We start from the raw sequence: 12936 nt of genomic DNA, 5'->3' as shown, positions 1-12936 counted from the left end.
TCTCCCACACACCACCTCTCCTGGAAGCTCTGTAGGTCATTAAAAAGTTTAAAATAGGCAAAATCAACCTTTAACCTGCTAACCACTAGTACTCTGAAGAGTCTGACCACATCTGTCTGCCCTATGCCTGTCCGCTTATTCCTTCTGGATATTAAAATGGCCAACTTTGCCAAACCTAAAAGGAAATTTATCAGCACACAAGTATGCTTGTGTTTTTGCCTATAGGGGACCCCAAAAATAAAAAGTGTCAGAGTAAAAACTGCTCCCAGCTGTTGCAGTCTCTCTTGCAGGAGGCTGAAGAGGGGCTTCAGTCTCCTACACTCGCTGTACATATGGAAAATTGTGTCTTCCTGCTGACAGAAGTCACAGACCGAGCTGATTTCATAGTTGATTCTGTGCAGAAACCGGCCTGTGGCCAGGATACCATGCAGGAGCCTCCACTGGAGATCTCCTGCTCTCTTGTCTAAGGGGGGTTTGTACAGCACCCTCCATTCTGGGGTCCCCTCATCTCCCAGAGACAGATGAATCCTCCATTTGGTATCAACCATCCCTCTCAGTTTGCTGCAATGGGTTGCCTTAATACACAGTTTATACATCTCTTTACTATTTAAATTTACAAAATCTATATTTCTAAGTTTTTGTAGTTTTAAGAGCTTTCCTTTCTCTTCCTCCTCCCCCTCATCTTCTTTAATCTCTACTGGAGTTACCAATAACACAGGAAAAGCAGCACCCTGTCTCTGATCCCCCTGTTCTTGAGCCATCTCCTCTCTCAGAGCCTCACTGAGCTCCGGGGAGAGACAGCTCCTAACCTGACTCACCATCCTTTCCACCTGCCTCTCGCTGCGCCAGCCCAGCCTGGCAGCCAGCTCAGCCGCACTGAGCCAGCGAGAGAGTTCAGGGGTCATCAGGTGAGCCAGCCTGACTATTCCAGCCCTCACAAAGCTGGTCTGCAGAGCCTGTGAATGAAGGCACTGCACTGAGAAGAGGGGATTGAAAAGAATGGGCTCCTCTAGCAGCCTCTGGCCTGTCATTGAAGCTTCCTCTCTTCCCACCCTCACTGTTCTCCAAGTCTGTAAAACACTTTGATAAAAAGACGGCAGGTCAGAACTGTCCAGAGCACCGTGGTCAATTAAAAACAGGTCATATTTAAACCCCAGCCCTCCTACTTTACTTAAAAAAAAACAGGCAAGCTGCTTCCAGTGAGCCCCCTCCCCAGTGTACAAGAGTCTCTGTACTGTTAATAAACGAAAAGCTGCCACCCTGCCTGCGATACTGACCAACCCCTGCTCCCCCTCATCCCGGGGGAGATAGAGCACAGCCGGCTTCAGCCAGTGATTCCCACCCCAGAAAAACTCTACAAGGAGCCTCTGCAGACTGGTCACCAAGTCTCTAGGAGGATCCAGACAAACCAACCTATGCCATAGCATTGAGGCCACAAGATTGTTAATGACCAGGACCCTCCCTCTATAGGACAGCTGAGCCAGCAGCCCCCGCCACTGACCCAGTCGGCCTTTCACCTTCTCAATCAACCCCTCCCAATTCCGCTCCATGTAAGTATCAGTACCAAGGAACACGCCCAGCACCTTCATCCCTGTCCTACCCCACCTCAAAACCTGGGGCAAAACAGGAGGGCCACCCTCCTGCCAGCTCCCTGACAGGAAGGTGTCACTCTTGGCCCAGTTAATTCTTGCGGATGATGCTCTCTGAAACACACTTAAACTCTGATGCAGTTCCTGGACGTCTCTTTTATTACTAATAAAAACAGTGATATCATCAGCATATGCTGACACCCTCACTATAGCAGGAGGGGCTGAGAAAGGCACCGTCCAGCCCGCCAGCTTGCTTCTCAACAGAGCCAGCAGGGGCTCAATGGAGATGGAGTACAGCATCCCAGACAGGGGGCAGCCCTGCCTGATTCCCCTGCACACTGAGAAGGGTTGACTCAGCCCACCGTTTATTTTTAAAACGCTAAAAACATTACTATATAAAAGTTTAATAAATTTAATAAACTGAGGGCCGAACCCAAAGGCTTCCAGGGTCTCAAAAAGGTAGTGGTGGTCGACGCGATCAAAAGCTTTCTCTTGATCCAAAGAGACCAGTCCCACATTAAAATCACCCTTCTTAGCTATCGATAAAAAATCCCGGATTAAAAAAATATTATCGAATATTGTTCTCCCAGGTACACAATAAGTCTGATCAGGGTGAATTATTTTATCCAAACAGTTCCTCAGTCTCATCGCTAAACTTCTAGAAAATATTTTTAAATCGGTACATAACATTGAGACAGGTCTCCAGTTTTTAAGCACGCACAAGTCCCCTTTCTTGGGCAGCAGTGTGATGACGGCCCTGCGGCAGCTTAGAGGCAGCTCCCCCGCCTCCAGGCTCTCTTGCAGCACCAACAGCAGGTCTGGCCCCAGCTCCTTCCAGAAGTGCTGATAAAACTCCACTGACAGTCCATCGATCCCTGGTGCTTTACCTCTGGCCAGCTGCTTGACAGCAGTGGTCAGCTCTTGAAGAGACAGTCCCATTTCCAGACTCTGCTGCTCCTCCAAGCTCAGACTGGGCAGTCCCTCCAGTAATGTATTGATATCAGTCTGGTTACATGACTCACTGCAATACAGGTCAGTGTAGAATTGCACCGCCGCATCATTAATCTCCTCCTGACTAGTCAACTCTCTACCGCAGAGCAGCCGAACACAGGACAACCGCTTCCTATTTGCTCTCTTCTTCTCTAAACCAAAGAAGAAGCTTGTAGGAGCATCCATATCTCTCAGCTCAATAAATCGAGATCGCACTTGTGCCCCCCGCACCTTCTCCTCCAGCATGCTACCCAAAGCTTGTCTCCGCTCCACCAGGGTCTCCTTTGCAGCTGTGCTCTGCTCAGTCTCTAACTGTAGGATCTCTCTCTCTAGCTCTCTTATGACTGAGTTCAGTGACTTGGTTATATCTAAAGTGTACTGCTGACAAAATAATTTAATTTGTGTTTTTCCTATATCCCATAAATTAAAGTGTATATTCACTTATAAAGATCCAACGTATTTAGTTTTTAAGGGCATGTTTATTAATTTAAATTAGCAATACCGATGTTATTCAAACCGTTTCTAAATATACATGTGTAATACATATATTGTCATGTGTCTTATTATTTCAATGTGAGCAGTTTTTGTGGCGCACGGTTGGGTGCTGATGGTGCAGTTCTCCAGACCTGCTGCCAGCTGCCAGTATAAACCAAGAAATGAAACGTCGCATTTTGGATTCCAACAGGAAAAATTGATATTGAAGGACTTTGTGCAATCAGAACGGGGAGAACGCCTTGCGGTCCAGGGTTTGTCAGCAGTAGGGGATTTTACACCTGGGAGCTGAGGATGTTACAGCCATTCCTCTCTTGCTTGCTCCGCAGTGGTTCCATGGTGTAATGGTGAGCACTCTGGACTCTGAATCCAGCGATCCGAGTTCAAATCTCGGTGGGACCTGTATTTAACCATAAGTTTTGATCATGTGAACTACCAAATGTCATATGTCTGGACCACAAGTGTACAATCGGTCATATAAAATACAATGCAGATTCCGGTATCTGAGGTCGAAAATGGTTTAATAACAAGTAATGTGTATTTTCAAGTGTTTCTGTTTAATTTCAGAAATGCCCTGCGCTTAATTTTAGTCCTAGATTGTAGTAGAGAATGACAGTAGTAGCGCCAATAATGTCCCTGATACGTTTCATTGCACAGGTCTCTGGCAGGCATTTCTTTGTGTGTTGCAGGACGCCGTGGCTTAGATGGTTACAGCGCCTCCCTAGTAAACGGTGTCTTTGGTTATATATTTTTTTTTTCAGCACCTCAACGTTGAGGCTGTGTTTTTGTCACATTTTGTGACTGTTGGGGAGCACCTCCAACACAGACAAATACTTTCCTGTAGTCGCAGGATAAACATTTTTGTCAAAAGAGAACGAGAAAAACTAATAATAATAATATCATAAAAATAAATAAATAAATGAAATAAAAAAAAAAAAAAACTGTGACGAGGATACGATTGTAACCGGTATATAGTGCACTAATAATCCTACACCAAAGCTCCTGATCCAGTGCCACGTTTTCACTGCAGCCACTAGAGATGAATGGTGACCGAGTCATTTTTTACTTCATTTCTTTCATTTTCTGTTATGCAGAGAGAAATAAACGTCGCCGTCTTTCAGCAGTTGATCTCGAGTGGTATACTTTAAAAAAAAAAACATCTAGAAACACCAACACAACGCAGATATAGAATAGCCGGAGTGTGAGCGCAGGCAGGGAAACAGAGAAGCGGGTTTCAGCTCTTACTAGTCAAGGAGAGACACACACAGACCGGTTACACGATTCAAACCCACGCGTGCAGATGTCGTTTCAGCTCTTGCTGCATCAGATAGCTTCAGCCATTGTGAAGTATTCGAAAATGTTTGAAAGAAAATCATAATATCCAGAGAGTCCCTGCAACGTAAAACCGACATATGTGATTGGTTCCATGGTGTAATGGTTAGCACTCTGGACTTTGAATCCAGTGATCCGAGTTCAAATCTCGGTGGAACCTTCCGTTTATTTTCATTGTCTTACAAAAACAAATTGAAAATCAGGTTTTGATTTTAAGTGACCAATGTTGTAGACTCCCACTGCTAGCTTTAAAAGCATTAACTGGTGGGACTCGGTTTTACAACCTTCCAACGTACCCCTCGGTGCTTGAGTAGATGTCCAATGCGCTATCGATTGCATCACAGAGCCTCTCGAGGGCAGTAAGCAAACGTACCTACCAGCAAACTAAGCGCGGCATGGTCCGGAATAATCTGAAAGGGAGAACTGCTTCTAGTTCTTGAACAATTAGAAATGGACCACAGCCATTCATTTAATTATGCGGCAGTTTATTATGATTCATTGTCTGTCACTGCTCAGGGCTTGGGGGCTGTTCCGTTTTCGATGCTTCATCTTTGTTAGCAAAGGAATTCCTGGCCAGCCGTGGAGACCTCCACAGCAGCGTCCCTGGTGGTCTAGTGGTTAGGATTCGGCGCTCTCACCGCCGCGGCCCGGGTTCGATTCCCGGTCAGGGAAGTTACTTTATTGCCCATTAGTATTCCGATTAAAACCATTCTATTACTCTTCATTAATCAGATGTACATATGTCTATTTCTTGGCTGTGGCCCGACTGCATTCAATTAAAAGCACACCCTTGATATTATTACAGGGTCTGTGCACATTGATTCGCAACCCCTTTTGGCATTAACTTCTTTTCAGTCTGCAGAAAAGGATTTTACAATTGCTCCTTACAAGTGAGAGGACAGCTAGGGTTTAACCACCCCCCTCTACACAATCACACAGTTAACACAATAAGTACCGACTAAAAAGAGACACAGAATTATTCTATGCAGCCACTCATTCAGTGCTCCAGTGCTGTGACGCGCAGCAAATCGGTAGGTGCGTTCAAGTGCCTGTAACTCAAAAACGGAAATCGGTAGGTGCGTTCAAGTGCCTGTAACTCAAAAACGGAAAGGGCTAGGCACGCAGTCTACATACCAAACGAAAGAGGAGGCTCCGCGATTTCCCCTGATATCTAACATGCCCAGGTGTCATGTTTCTAGAATAAACTATAGCGTCCAGAATACAGTGGTGCCTTCACTTGCTAGGAGACAGCTGTGCGAATTTGTATTTGAAAGTGTATATTCACTTATAAAGATCCAACGTATTTAGTTTTTAAGGGCATGTTTATTAATTTAAATTAGCAATACCGATGTTATTCAAACCGTTTCTAAATATACATGTGTAATACATATATTGTCATGTGTCTTATTATTTCAATGTGAGCAGTTTTTGTGGCGCACGATTGGGTGCTGATAGTGCAGTTCTCCAGACCTGCTGCCAGCTGCCAGTATGAACCAAGAAATGAAACGTCGCTTTTTGGATTCGACAGGAAAAATGGATATTGAAGGACTGTGTGCAATCAGAACGGGGAGAGCGCCTTGCGGTCCAGGGTTTGTCAGTAGGGGATTTTACACCTGGGAGCTGAGGATGTTACAGCCATTCCTCTCTCGCTTGCTCCGCAGTGGTTCCATGGTGTAATGGTGAGCACTCTGGACTCTGAATCCAGCGATCCGAGTTCAAATCTCGGTGGGACCTGTATTTAACCATAAGTTTTGATCATGTGAACTACCAAATGTCATATGTCTGGACCACAAGTGTACAATCGGTCATATAAAATACAATGCAGATTCCGGTATCTGAGGTCGAAAATGGTTTAATAACAAGTAATGTGTATTTTCAAGTGTTTCTGTTTAATTTCAGAAATGCCCTGCGCTTAATTTTAGTCCTAGATTGTAGTAGAGAATGACAGTAGTAGCGCCAATAATGTCCCTGATACCTTTCATTGCACAGGTCTCTGGCACGCATTTCTTTGTGTGTTGCAGGACGCCGTGGCTTAGATGGTTACAGCGCCTCCCTAGTAAACGGTGTCTTTGGTTATATATATTTTTTTTTTCAGCACCTCAAAGTTGAGGCTGTGTTTTTGTCACATTTTGTGACTGTTGGGGAGCACCTCCAACACAGACAAATACTTTCCTGTAGTCGCAGGATAAACATTTTTGTCAAAAGAGAACGAGAAAAACTAATAATAATAATATCATAAAAATAAATAAATAAATGAAATAAAAAAATAAAAAAAACTGCGACGAGGATACGATTGTAACCGGTATATAGTGCACTAATAATCCTACACCAAAGCTCCTGATCCAGTGCCACTTTTTCACTGCAGCCACTAGAGATGAATGGTGACCGAGTCATTTTTTACTTCATTTCTTTCATTTTCTGTTATGCAGAATGTGACAAAAACACAGCCTCAACTTTGAGGTGCTGAAAAAAAAAATATATAACCAAAGACACCGTTTACTAGGGAGGCGCTGTAACCATCTAAGCCACGGCGTCCTGCAACACACAAAGATATGCGTGCCAGAGACCTGTGCAATGAAACGTATCAGGGACATTATTGGCGCTACTACTGTCATTCTCTACTACAATCTAGGACTAAAATTAAGCGCAGGGCATTTCTGAAATTAAACAGAAACACTTGAAAATACACATTACTTGTTATTAAACCATTTTCGACCTCAGATACCGGAATCTGCATTGTATTTTATATGACCGATTGTACACTTGTGGTCCAGACATATGACTTTTGGTAGTTCACATGATCAAAACTTATGGTTAAATACAGGTCCCACCGAGATTTGAACTCGGATCGCTGGATTCAGAGTCCAGAGTGCTCACCATTACACCATGGAACCACTGCGGAGCAAGCGAGAGAGGAATGGCTGTAACATCCTCAGCTCCCAGGTGTAAAATCCCCTACTGCTGACAAACCCTGGACCGCAAGGCGTTCTCCCCGTTCTGATTGCACACAGTCCTTCAATATCCATTTTTCCTGTCGAATCCAAAAATGCGACGTTTCATTTCTTGGTTCATACTGGCAGCTGGCAGCAGGTCTGGAGAACTGCACTATCAGCACCCAATCGTGCGCCACAAAAACTGCTCACATTGAAATAATAAGACACATGACAATATATGTATTACACATGTATATTTAGAAACGGTTTGAATAACATCGGTATTGCTAATTTAAATTAATAAACATGCCCTTAAAAACTAAATACGTTGGATCTTTATAAGTGAATATACCCTTTCAAATACAAATTCGCACAGCTGTCTCCTAGCAAGTGAAGGCACCACTGTATTCTGGACGCTATAGTTTATTCTAGAAACATGACACCTGGGCATGTTAGATATCAGGGGAAATCGCGGAGCCTCCTCTTTCATTTGGTATGTAGACTGCGTGCCTAGCCCTTTCCGTGTTTGAGTTACAGGCACTTGAACGCACCTACCGATTTCCGTTTTTGAGTTACAGGCACTTGAACGCACCTACCGATTTGCTGCGCGTCACAGCACTGGAGCACTGAATGAGTGGCTGCATAGAATAATTCTGTGTCTCTTTTTAGTCGGTACTTATTGTGTTAACTGTGTGATTGTGTAGAGGGGGGTGGTTAAACCCTAGCTGTCCTCTCACTTGTAAGGAGCAATTGTAAAATCCTTTTCTGCAGACTGAAAAGAAGTTAATGCCAAAAGGGGTTGCGAATCAATGTGCACAGACCCTGTAATAATATCAAGGGTGTGCTTTTAATTGAATGCAGTCGGGCCACAGCCAAGAAATAGACATATGTACATCTGATTAATGAAGAGTAATAGAATGGTTTTAATCGGAATACTAATGGGCAATAAAGTAACTTCCCTGACCGGGAATCGAACCCGGGCCGCGGCGGTGAGAGCGCCGAATCCTAACCACTAGACCACCAGGGACGCTGCTGTGGAAGTCTGCACGGCTGGCCAGGAATTCCTTTGCTAACAAAGCTGAAGCATCGAAAACGGAACAGCCCCCAAGCCCTGAGCAGTGACAGACAATGAATCATAATAAACTGCCGCATAATTAAATGAATTGCTGTGGTCCATTTCTAATTGTTCAAGAACTAGAAGTAGTTCTCCCTTTCAGATTATTCCGGACCATGCCGCGCTTAGTTTGCTGGTAGGTACGTTTGCTTACTGCCCTCGAGAGGCTCTGTGATGCAATCGATAGCGCATTGGACATCTACTCAAGCACCGAGGGGTACGTTGGAAGGTTGTAAAACCGAGTCCCACCAGTTAATGCTTTTAAAGCTAGCAGTGGGAGTCTACAACATTGGTCACTTAAAATCAAAACCTGATTTTCAATTTGTTTTTGTAAGACAATGAAAATAAACGGAAGGTTCCACCGAGATTTGAACTCGGATCACTGGATTCAAAGTCCAGAGTGCTAACCATTACACCATGGAACCAATCACCTATGTCGGTTTTACGTTGCAGGGAATCTCTGGATATTATGATTTTCTTTCAAACATTTTCGAATACTTCACAATGGCTGAAGCTATCTGATGCAGCAAGAGCTGAAACGACATCTGCACGCCTGGATTTGAATGGTGTAACCGGTCTGTGTGTGTCTCTCCTTGACTAGTAAGAGCTGAAACCCGCTTCTCTGTTTCCCTGCCTGCGCTCACACTCCGGCTATTCTATATCTGCGTTGTGTTGGTGTTTCTAGATGTTTTTTTTTTTTTTAAAGTATACCACTCGAGATCAACTGCTGAAAGACGGCGACGTTTATTTCTCTCTGCATAACAGAAAATGAAAGAAATGAAGTAAAAAATGACTCGGTCACCATTCATCTCTAGTGGCTGCAGTGAAAACGTGGCACTGGATCAGGAGCTTTGGTGTAGGATTATTAGTGCACTATATACCGGTTACAATCGTATCCTCGTCGCAGTTTTTTTTTTTTATTTCATTTATTTATTTATTTTTATGATATTATTATTATTAGTTTTTCTCGTTCTCTTTTGACAAAAATGTTTATCCTGCGACTACAGGAAAGTATTTGTCTGTGTTGGAGGTGCTCCCCAACAGTCACAAAATGTGACAAAAACACAGCCTCAACTTTGAGGTGCTGAAAAAAATATATATATAACCAAAGACACCGTTTACTAGGGAGGCGCTGTAACCATCTAAGCCACGGCGTCCTGCAACACACAAAGAAATGCGTGCCAGAGACCTGTGCAATGAAACGTATCAGGGACATTATTGGCGCTACTACTGTCATTCTCTACTACAATCTAGGACTAAAATTAAGCGCAGGGCATTTCTGAAATTAAACAGAAACACTTGAAAATACACATTACTTGTTATTAAACCATTTTCGACCTCAGATACCGGAATCTGCATTGTATTTTATATGACCGATTGTACACTTGTGGTCCAGACATATGACATTTGGTAGTTCACATGATCAAAACTTATGGTTAAATACAGGTCCCACCGAGATTTGAACTCGGATCGCTGGATTCAGAGTCCAGAGTGCTCACCATTACACCATGGAACCACTGCGGAGCAAGCAAGAGAGGAATGGCTGTAACATCCTCAGCTCCCAGGTGTAAAATCCCCTACTGCTGACAAACCCTGGACCGCAAGGCGTTCTCCCCGTTCTGATTGCACAAAGTCCTTCAATATCAATTTTTCCTGTTGGAATCCAAAATGCGACGTTTCATTTCTTGGTTTATACTGGCAGCTGGCAGCAGGTCTTGAGAACTGCACCATCAGCAGCCAACCGTGCGCCACAAAAACTGCTCACATTGAAATAATAAGACACATGACAATATATGTATTACACATGTATATTTAGAAACGGTTTGAATAACATCGGTATTGCTAATTTAAATTAATAAACATGCCCTTAAAAACTAAATACGTTGGATCTTTATAAGTGAATATACACTTTCAAATACAAATTCGCACAGCTGTCTCCTAGCAAGTGAAGGCACCACTGTATTCTGGACGCTATAGTTTATTCTAGAAACATGACACCTGGGCATGTTAGATATCAGTGGAAATCGCGGAGCCTCCTCTTTCGTTTGGTATGTAGACTGCGTGCCTAGCCCTGTCCGTTTTTGAGTTACAGGCACTTGAACGCACCTACCGATTTGCTGCGCGTCACAGCACTGGAGCACTGAATGAGTGGCTGCATAGAATAATTCTGTGTCTCTTTTTAGTCGGTACTTATTGTGTTAACTGTTAGTTCAGTTCTCCAGACCCTCCAGCAGTTTCCAATATGAACTAAGAAATAAAAACGTCGCATTTTAAATTCAACCTGGAGAAATGCATGCTGTTGAACGGTTGTCTGCAGATGGGGATAACGCTTCTGAATCCAGCGATCCGAGTTCAAATCTCGATGGGACCTGACTTTTACTATTTTTTTTTAAACAAGTGAACTACCTGATTTCATGTTTCAATCGGTCAGCTGAAATAAAATTCAGTTCCGATGTCTAAGGTCGGAAATGGTTTCATAAAGACTAACGCGTTTTTGAAGGATGTTTGTTTAATTTGCAAAACTTTCCCCCACTTCATTTTCGAATGGTGCATTGTAATAGGGGCAGTAGTAATGCCGTGGTCCTTATCCGTTTAATTTCACAGGCCTTTGGCACAGATTCAGTGACCTGCTGTAGGGGCGCCGTGGCTTATATGGTTAAAGCGCCTGTCTTGTAAACAAGAGATCCTGGGTTCGAATCCCAGCGGTGCCTGTTGTTATTATTTTTCAGTACATGTAACACAAACGTTTAGGCTTAAACAAACACTTTTGTTAAAAGGTAAGAGACAAGGAAAAGAAAAAGTCAATCCAATTTACGACGAGGATGGGATTCGAACCCACGCGTGCAGAGCACAATGGATTAGCAGTCCATCGCCTTAACCACTCGGCCACCTCGTCCCGTCTGAGCTGCTCCACAGTATCAAACTGGATGAAACACGGAGGATCTGTTCACAGTGCAGGTGGTGTCGTCAAACCTGTCCTAAAGTGCGCGATTATATGCCAGTGTGCATGCGGTTTAAACAATAGCAAGAAACCTGCAGCGTCAGGTGTGGTTTCAGCACTTGCTGCACCGGATAGCTCAAGCGATTATGAAATATTAGAAACCTTTTCCACAAAAGCGAAATGTTGAGAGGGTCCCTGCATGGGGGCCCAGTATGGGAGGTTGCATAGTGTAATGGTTAGCACTCTGGATTTCAAATCCAGTGATCCGAGATCAAGTGCCGGTGAACCGTACTGTTTGTCTTTAGTTGACTTAGAAAAAGAAAGAAATGGATGCGCAGGCTCTTGTTTTACACATCTAATGTTTGAGGGTCCTACAGCTAGCCTAAAACCCTCGAACCCACAACCTTTGAATCACACCTCAGTGTTTGACTAGAAGTCCAACGCGCTATCCATTGCGCCACAGAGCCTGCTCCGTCCTAGAAACACAACACCGAGGTCCTATTGGAGGAGACTGTGACGCATAGTTCACCCCTAGTCTCTGGAAGTCGCTTTGGATAGAAGCGTCTGCTAAAATGACTAATGAATAATTAAGAGACAAAACTGCTTGACGCAGAAACTCCAGACCGCGCCCAACTTCCCACTGAGAACGGGTAATAACCATTCGTTTTGACTGCTATGGCTTAATATTGTTTGGTACTGGAAGTTTAATAATAAAGGTTTTGTTGATTGATGAGCTACACGTGCGTTAAGTGTCTGATTTATTACTTATACCTTCCGGGAATGTTCTAAAACATAATCGTGAGGTTTAAAAATCTTACACTCTTGAAAAAGTTATTCCAAGAAACCGTATTTCAGGGGTTCCAAATAGTATACAAAGAACCTTTTTAAACAGCAGGCTAAACCACCACAAATAAACGTTGAAATCTCGAAGGATTAATAAGAAACCGTAAAACTCAAAAATAACCCCCAGGGGTTCTAATCTATATAGCCTTCTAATACTGAAAAGCCATGCAAATTGATTAAAAATCACAGGTTTAGTGCATGGCTCCACATTTGAAAGCTAAACTGGGTTTAAAATATAATTTGTCGTAGCCATATATGCCACTGAAGGACTTAGGTCTTGACCAAGTACAACACAAACACACAATAAAAATGCCAGGGATGTAAATTAGTCAGATTTATTTAAAACACAATTTCGTTTCAATTCTCATATTGCACAAACTATTGCTGTGTGTTAGTTGCAGCGTTTCAGCCAAATACTTCAATTCGATGCATTGCTTCAAGGGTTCAGTCGTGTTTTCTCAGGCATTACACTGTCACATAGTTTAATATAGCAGCAACTCATTTAGAGCAAGAATACATTGTTTCATTTCTCTCTCGTATTCACACACACACACACACACACACACACACACACACACACACACACACACACACACACACACACACACACACACACACACACACACACACACACACACACACACACACACACACACACACACACACACACACACACACACACACACACACCACTAGACAAGA

General features: G+C 43.4%; 10 non-coding genes across 10 annotated transcripts; 5 read left to right on the top strand and 5 right to left on the bottom strand.

Moving 5' to 3' along the window:
• The first annotated feature begins 3401 nt into the window (after positions 1–3401).
• On the top strand, positions 3402–3473 carry trnaq-cug (transfer RNA glutamine (anticodon CUG)). Its single transcript has one exon. It is a non-coding gene; the product is annotated as a tRNA-Gln (tRNA).
• Positions 3474–4491: 1018 nt separating this feature from the next.
• Positions 4492–4563, top strand: trnaq-uug (transfer RNA glutamine (anticodon UUG)). The gene has a single exon. It is a non-coding gene; the product is annotated as a tRNA-Gln (tRNA).
• Positions 4564–5003: 440 nt separating this feature from the next.
• trnae-cuc (transfer RNA glutamic acid (anticodon CUC)) lies at positions 5004–5075 on the top strand. Its single transcript has one exon. It is a non-coding gene; the product is annotated as a tRNA-Glu (tRNA).
• A 990-nt stretch (positions 5076–6065) lies between these two features.
• Positions 6066–6137, top strand: trnaq-cug (transfer RNA glutamine (anticodon CUG)). Its single transcript has one exon. It is a non-coding gene; the product is annotated as a tRNA-Gln (tRNA).
• A 1088-nt stretch (positions 6138–7225) lies between these two features.
• Positions 7226–7297, bottom strand: trnaq-cug (transfer RNA glutamine (anticodon CUG)). The gene has a single exon. It is a non-coding gene; the product is annotated as a tRNA-Gln (tRNA).
• A 994-nt stretch (positions 7298–8291) lies between these two features.
• trnae-cuc (transfer RNA glutamic acid (anticodon CUC)) lies at positions 8292–8363 on the bottom strand. The gene has a single exon. It is a non-coding gene; the product is annotated as a tRNA-Glu (tRNA).
• Positions 8364–8803: 440 nt separating this feature from the next.
• Positions 8804–8875, bottom strand: trnaq-uug (transfer RNA glutamine (anticodon UUG)). Its single transcript has one exon. It is a non-coding gene; the product is annotated as a tRNA-Gln (tRNA).
• Positions 8876–9894: 1019 nt separating this feature from the next.
• Positions 9895–9966, bottom strand: trnaq-cug (transfer RNA glutamine (anticodon CUG)). The gene has a single exon. It is a non-coding gene; the product is annotated as a tRNA-Gln (tRNA).
• A 1121-nt stretch (positions 9967–11087) lies between these two features.
• Positions 11088–11161, top strand: trnat-ugu (transfer RNA threonine (anticodon UGU)). Its single transcript has one exon. It is a non-coding gene; the product is annotated as a tRNA-Thr (tRNA).
• A 103-nt stretch (positions 11162–11264) lies between these two features.
• trnas-gcu (transfer RNA serine (anticodon GCU)) lies at positions 11265–11346 on the bottom strand. Its single transcript has one exon. It is a non-coding gene; the product is annotated as a tRNA-Ser (tRNA).
• Positions 11347–12936: the final 1590 nt, after the last annotated feature.

This window comes from Acipenser ruthenus, chromosome 11, assembly GCF_902713425.1.
Source record: "Acipenser ruthenus chromosome 11, fAciRut3.2 maternal haplotype, whole genome shotgun sequence".
NCBI classification, from domain to species: domain Eukaryota; kingdom Metazoa; phylum Chordata; class Actinopteri; order Acipenseriformes; family Acipenseridae; genus Acipenser; species Acipenser ruthenus.
The sequence above is the reverse complement of the archived record's forward strand: the minus strand, read 5'-3'. Positions and strand labels throughout refer to the sequence as shown.